Here is a 7,384-nt window from a genome sequence, read left to right as displayed (position 1 = left end):
TAACATAACAAAAAACAGTGCATTCAACTGTAACCCGTTTCGTTATCAGAATGGCTCTAACGTGTATTTCAAGCATTTTCGTTTTTTTTTTCTTGCACCTTTTTTCTCGCAATTGGTTTTTCTTTTTAATATAACGAAAATCAGCGCATTTAACTGTAATCCGTTTCGTTATCAGAATGCCTCTAACGTGTATTTTAAGCATTTTCGGGGTTTTTTTCAGGATCGTCATTTTTTTTTCTTGCACCTTTTTTCTCGTTATTGCTTTTTCCTTTAATATAACAAAAATCAGTGCATTCAACTGTAATCCGTTTCATTATCAGAATGCCTCTAACGTTTATTTTAAACATTTTACAGTTTTTTTCAGGATCGTCATTTTTTTTCTTGCACCTTTTTTCTCGCAATTACTTTTTCCTTTAATATAACAAAAATCAGCGCATTTAACTGTAATCCATCTCGTTATCAGAATGCCTCTAACGTTTATTTTAAACATTTTACAGTTTTTTTCAGGATCATCATTTTTTTTCTTACACCTTTTTTCTAGCAATTGCTTTTTCCTTTAATATAACAAAAATCAGTGCATTTAACTGTAATCCGTTTCGTTATCAGAATGGCTCTAACATGTATTTTAAGGATTTTAGTTTTTTTTTCATTATCGTCATTTTCTTTTTCGTGGACCTTTTTTCTCGCAATAACTTTTTCCTTTAATATAACAAAAATCAGTGCATTTAACTGTAATCAATTTCGTTATCAGAATGGCTCTAACGTGTATTTTAAGCATTTTCGTTTTTTTTTTCAGGATCGTCAATTTTTTTTCTTACACCTTTTTTCTTACAATTGCTTTTTCTTTTAATATAACGAAAATCAGCACATTAAACTGTAATCCGTTTCGTTATCAGAATGGCTCTAACGTGTATTTTAAGCATTTTAGGGTTTTTTTTCAGGATCGTCAATTTTTTTTTTGCACCTTTTTTCTCGCAATTGCTTTTTCCTTTAATATAACAAAAATCAGTACATTTAACTGTAATCTCTTTCGTTATCAGAATGGCTCTAACGTGGATTTTAAGCATTTTTTTTTTTCAGGATCGTTATTTTTTTTTTCTTGCACCTTTTTTCTCGCAATTGCTTTTTCCTTTCATATAATAAAAATCAGTACATTTAACTGTAATCCATTTCGTTATAAGAATGCCTCTAACATGTGTTTTAAGCATTTTAGGGTTTTTTTCAGGATCATCATTTTTTTTTTCTTGCACCTTTTTTCTCGCAATTGCTTTTTCCTTTAATATAACAAAAATCGGTGTATTTAACTGTAATCCGTTTCGTTATCAGAATGGCTTTAAGATATATATTAAGGATTTTAGGGTTTTTTTCAGGATTGTTATTTTTTTTCTTGCACCTTTTTTCTCGCAATTCCTTTTTTCCTTTAATATAACGAAAATCAGCGCATTTAACTGTAATTCGTTTCGATATCATAATGCCGGTAACGTGTATTTTAAGCATTTTCTTTTTTTTTCAGGATCGTCCTTTTTTTTCTTGCATTTTTTTTCTTGCATTTTTTTTCTCGCAATTCCTCTTTCTTTTAATATAACAAAAATCAGCGCATTTAACTGTAATCTGTTTCGTTATCAGAATGGCTCGAACGTGTAATTTAAGCATTTTAGGGTTTTCTTCAGGATCGTATTTTTTTTCTCTTGCACCTTTTTTCTCGCAATTGCTTTTTCCTTTAACATAACGAAAATCAGCGCATTTAACCGTAATCCGTTTCGTTATCAGAATGGCTCTAACGTGTAATTTAAGCTTTTTCGGGTTTATTCAGGATCATCATTTTTTTTCTTGCACCTTTTTTCTCGCAATTGTTTTTTCCTTTAATATAACAAAAATCAGTGCATTTGACTGTAATCCATTTCGTTATCAGAATGCCTCTAACGTGTAATTTAAGCATTTTCGGATTTTTTTTTCAGGATCGTCATTTTTTTTCGTGCACCTTTTTTCTTGTAATTGCTTTTTCCTTTAATATAACGAAAATCAGCGCATTTAACTGTAATCCGTTTCGTTATCAGAATGGCTCTAACGTGTATTTTAAGTATTTTCGTTTTTTTTCAGGATCGTCATTTTTTTTTTCTTGCACCCTTTTTCCTGCAATTGCTTTTTCCTTTAATATATCAAAATTCACTGCATTTAACTGTAATCCGTTTCGTTATCAGAATGGCTCTAACGTGTATTTTAGGCATTTTACTTTTTTTTCAGGATCGTCATTATTTTTTTCTTGCACCTTTTTTCTCGCAATTGCTTTTTCCTTTAATATAACGAAAATCAGTGCATTTAACTGTAATCTGTTTCGTTATCAGAATGCCTCTAACGTGTATTTTAAGCATTTTCGTTTTTTTTTCAGGATCCTTTTTTTTTTTTTGCACCTTTTTTCTCACAATTTCTTTTTTCTTTAATATAACAAAAATCAGCGCATTTAACTGTTATCCGTTTCGTTATCAGAATGGCTCTAACGTGTATTTTAAGTATTTTAGGGTTATTTTCAGGATAGTCATTTTTTTTCTCGCACTTTTTCTCTCGCAATTGCTTTTTCCTTTAATATAATGAAAATCAGCGCATTTAGCTGTAATCCGTTTCGTTATCAGAATGGCTCTAACGTGTATTTTAAGCATTTTCAGTTTTTTTTCAGGATTCTCATTTTCTTTTTCTTGCACCTTTTTTCTGGCAATTGCTTTTTCCTTTAATATAACAAAAATCAGTGCATTTAACTGTAATCCGTTTCGTTATCAGAATGGCTCTAACGTGTATTTCAAGCATTTTCGTTTTTTTTTTCGGTTCCTCATTTTTTTTTCTTGCACCTTTATTCTCGCAGTTGCTTTTTCCTTTAATATAAAAAAAATCAGTGCATTTAACTGTAATCCATTTCGTTATCAGAATTCCTCTAACGTGTATTTTAAACATTTTAGGGTTACTTTCAGGATCGTCATTTTTTTCTTGCACCATTTTTTTCGCAATTGCTTTTTCCTTTAATATAACAAAATCAGTGCATTTAACTGTAATCTATTTCGTTATCAGAATGCCTCTAACGTGTATTTTAAGCATTATAGGGTTTTTTTCGGGATCGTCATTTTTTTTCTTGCACCTTTTTTCTCGCAATTCATTTTTCCTTTAATATAATGAAAATCAGCCCATTTAAGTGCAATCCGCTTCCTTATCAGAATGCCTCTAACGTTTATATTAAATATTTTTGGGTTTTCTTCAGGATCGTCATTTTTTTTTTCTTGCACCTTTTTTCTCGCAATTGCTTTTTCCTTTAATATAACAAAAATCAGTGCATTTAACTGTAAACTGTTTCGTTATCAGAATGGCTCGAACGTGTATTTTAAGCATTTTCGTTTTTTTTCAGGATCGTCATTATTTTTCTTGCACGTTTATTCTCGCAATTGCTTTTTCATTTAATATAACAAAAAACAGTGCATTTAACTGAAATCCATTTCGTTATCAGAATGCCTCTAACGTGTATTTTAAGCATTCTAGGGTTTTTTTCAGGATCGTCATTTATTTTTCTTGCATCTTTTTTCTCGCAATTGCTTTTTCCTTTAATATAACGAAAATCAGCGTATTTAACTGTAATCCGTTTCGTTATCAGAATGTCTCTAACGTGTATATTAAACATTTTTGGGTTTTCTTCAGGATCGTCATTTCTTTTTCCTCCATCTTTTTTCTCGCAATTGCTTTTTCCTTTAATATACCAAAAACTCAGTGCATTTAACTGTAATCTGTTTCGTTATCAGAATGGCTCTAACGTGTATTTTAAGCATTTTAGTTTTTTTTTCAGGATCGTCATTTTTTTTTCTTGCACCTTTTTTCTCGTAATTGGTTTTTCCTTTAATATAAGAAAAATCAGCGCATTTAACTGTAACCCGTTTTGTTATCAGAATGCCTCTAACGTGTATTTTAAGCTTTTTCGTTTTTTTTTCAGGATCGTCATTTTTTTTTCTTGTACGTTTTTTCTCGCAATTGCTTTTCCCTTCAATATAACACAAATAAGCGCCTTTAATTGTAATCCGTTTCGTTATCAGAATGCCTCTAACGTGTATTTTAAGCATTTTCGTTTTTTTTCAGGATCGTCATTATTTTTTCTTGCACATTTTTTCTCGCAATTGCTTTTTCATTTAATATAACAAAAATCAGCGCATTTAAATGTAATCCGTTTCCTTATCAGAATGCCTCTAACTTGTATTTTAGGCATTTTAGTTTTTTTTTCATGATCGTCATTTTTTTTTCTTGCACCTTTTTTCTCGCAATTGCTTTTTCCTTTAATATAAATAAAATCAGCGCATTTAACTGTCATCCGTTTCGTTATCCGAATGCCTCTAACGTGTATTATAAGCATTTTCGGTTTTTTTCAGGATTGTCATTTTTTTTTTCTTCCACCCTTTTTCCCGTAATTGCTTTTTCCTTTAATATAACAAAAATCAGTGCATTTAACTGTAATTCTTTTTCTTTATCAGAATGGCTCTAACGTGTATTTTAAGCATTTTCGTTTTTTTTTAAGGATCGTGATTTCTTTTTCCTTCATCTTTTTTCTCGCAATTCCTTTTTCCTTTAATATAACGAAAATCAGCGCATTTAACTGTAATCTGTTTCGTTATCAAAATGCCTCTAACGTGTATTTTAAGCATTTTCGGGTTTTTTTCAGGATCGTCATTTTTTTTTTTCCTTGCACCTTTTTTCTCGCAATTGCTTTTCCCTTAGATATATAACGAAAATCAGCGCATTTGACTGTAATCGGTTTCGTTATCAGAATGGCTCTAACGTGTATTTTAAGCATTTTCGGGTTTTTTTCAGGATCGTCATTTTTTTTTCCTTGCACCTTTTCTCTCGCAATTCCTTTTTCCTTTAATATAACAAAAATCAGTGCATTTAACTGTAATCCGTTTCGTCATCAGAATGCCTCTAACGTTGTATTTTAAGCATTTTAGTTTTTTTTTCAGGATCGTCATTTTTTTTTCTTGCACCTTTTTCTCGCAATTGCTTTTTTCTTTAATATAATAAAAATTAGTGCATTTAACTGAAATCCGTTTCGTTATCAGAATGGCTCTAACGTGTATTTTAAGGATTTTAGGTTTTTTTCTACGATAGTCATTTTTTTTCTTGCACGTTTTTTCTCGTAATTGCTTTTTCCTTTCATATAACGAAAATCAGCGCATTTAAGTGTAATCCGTTTCGTTATCAGAATGGCTCTAACGTGTATTTTAAGCATTTTAGGGTTTTTTTTCAGGATCGTCTTTTTTCTTTTCTTGCACCATTTTTCTCGCAATTGCTTTTTTCTTTAATATAACGAAAATCAGTGCATTTAAGTGTAATCCGTTTCGTTATCAGAATGGCTCTAACGTGTATTTTAAGCATTTTAGGTCTTTTTTTTAAAGGATCGTCATTTTTTTTTTCTTGCACCTTTTTTCTCGCAATTGCTTTTTCCTTTAATATAACAAAAATATGTGTATTTAACTGTAATCCGTTTCGTTATCAGAATGGCTCTAACGTGTATTTTAAGCATTTTAGTTTTTTTTTCAGGATCGTCGTTTTTTTTCTTGCACCTTTTTTCTTGTAATTGCTTTTTCCTTTAATATAACAAAAATCATTGCATTTAACTGTAATCCGTCTCGTTATCAGGATTGTCATTTTTTTTTCTTGCACATTTTTTCTCGCAATTGCTTTTTCCTTTAATATAAGAAAAATATGTGCATTTAACTGTAATCCGTTTCGTTATCAGAATAGCTCTAACGTGTATTTTAAGCATTTTAGTTTTTTTTTCAGGATCGTCATTTTTTTTTCTTGCACCTTTTTTCTCGCAATTGCTTTTTCCTTTAATATAACGAAAATCAGCGCATTTAACTGTAATCCGTTTCGTTATCAGAATGGCTCTAACGTGTATTTTAAGCATTTTAGGGTTTTTTTTAAGGATCGTAATTTTTTTTCTTGCACCTTTTTTTCTCGCAATTGATTTTTCCTTGAATATAACGAAAATCAGTGCATTTAACTGTAATCCGTTTCGTTATTAGAATGGGTCTAACGTGTATTTTAAGCATTTTAGGGTTTTTTTCAGTATGTCATTTTTTTTCTAGCACCTTTTTTCCTGCAATTGCTTTTTCCTTTACTATAACAAAAATCAGCGCATTTAACTGTAATCCGTTAAGTTATCAGAATGGCTCTAACGTGTATTTTAAGCATTTTAGCTTTTTTTCAGGGTCGTCATTTTATTTTTCTTGAACTTTTTTTCTAGCAATTGCTTTTTCCTTTAATATAACGAAAATCACAGCATTTAACTGTAAAACGTCTCGTTATTATAATGGCTCTAACGTGTATTTTAAGCATTTTAGGTTTTTTTTTCAGGATCGTCATTTTTTTTCTTGAAACTTTTTTCTAACAAATGCTTTTTTCTTTAATAAAACAAAAATCAGTGCATTTAACTGTAATCCGTTTCGTTATCACAATGGCTGTAACGTTTATTTTAAGCATTTTAGAGATTTTTTTTAGGATCGTCATTTTTTTTTCTTGCACCTTTTTTTCGCAATTGCTTTTTCCTTTAATAGAATAAAAATCAGTGCATTTAACTGTAATCCGTTTCGGTATCAGATTGGCTCTAACGTGTACTTTAAGCATTTTAGGGTTTTTTCATGATCGTCATTTTTTTTTCTTGCACCTTTATTCTCGTAATTGCTTTTTCCTTTAATATAACGAAAATCAGTGCATTTAACTGTAATCCGTTTCGTTATCAGAATGGGTATAACGTGTATTTTAAGGATTTTAGTTTTTTCAGGATCTTCATTTTTTTCTTGCACTTTTTTCTTGGAATTACTTTTTCTTTTAATATAACAAAAATCAGCGCATTTAACTGTAATCCGTTTCGTTATCACAATGGCTCTAACGTGTATTCTAATTATTTGAAGGTTTTTTTCAGGATCGTCATTTTTTTTTCACCTTTTTTTTCCAAATTGCTTTTTCCTTTAATATAACGAAAATAAGCGCATTGAACTGTAATCCGTTTCGCTATCAGAATTGCTCTAACGTGTATTTTAAGTTTTTTAGTTTTTTTTTAGGATCGTCATTTTTTTTTCTTCTACCTTTTTTTTCGTAATTGCTTTTCCTTTATTATAACGAAAATCAACGCATTTAACTGTAATCCGTTTCGTTATCAGAATGCCTCCAACGTGTATTTTAAGCATTTTCGTTTTTTTTTTTCAGGATCGTCATTTTTTTTCTTTCACCTTTTTTCTCGCAATTGCTTTTTGCTTTCATGTAACAAAAATTAGTGCATTTAACTGTAATCCGTTTCGTTATCAGAATGGCTCTAACGTGTATTTTAAGCATTTAAGGTTTTTTTTTTCAGAATAGT

The sequence above is a fragment of the Penaeus japonicus genome, unplaced genomic scaffold, assembly GCF_977035675.1.
Source record: "Penaeus japonicus unplaced genomic scaffold, GWHDUDI00000001_assembly GWHDUDI00000042, whole genome shotgun sequence".
Lineage (NCBI taxonomy): Eukaryota > Metazoa > Arthropoda > Malacostraca > Decapoda > Penaeidae > Penaeus > Penaeus japonicus.
This window is presented reverse-complemented; position numbering follows the sequence as displayed.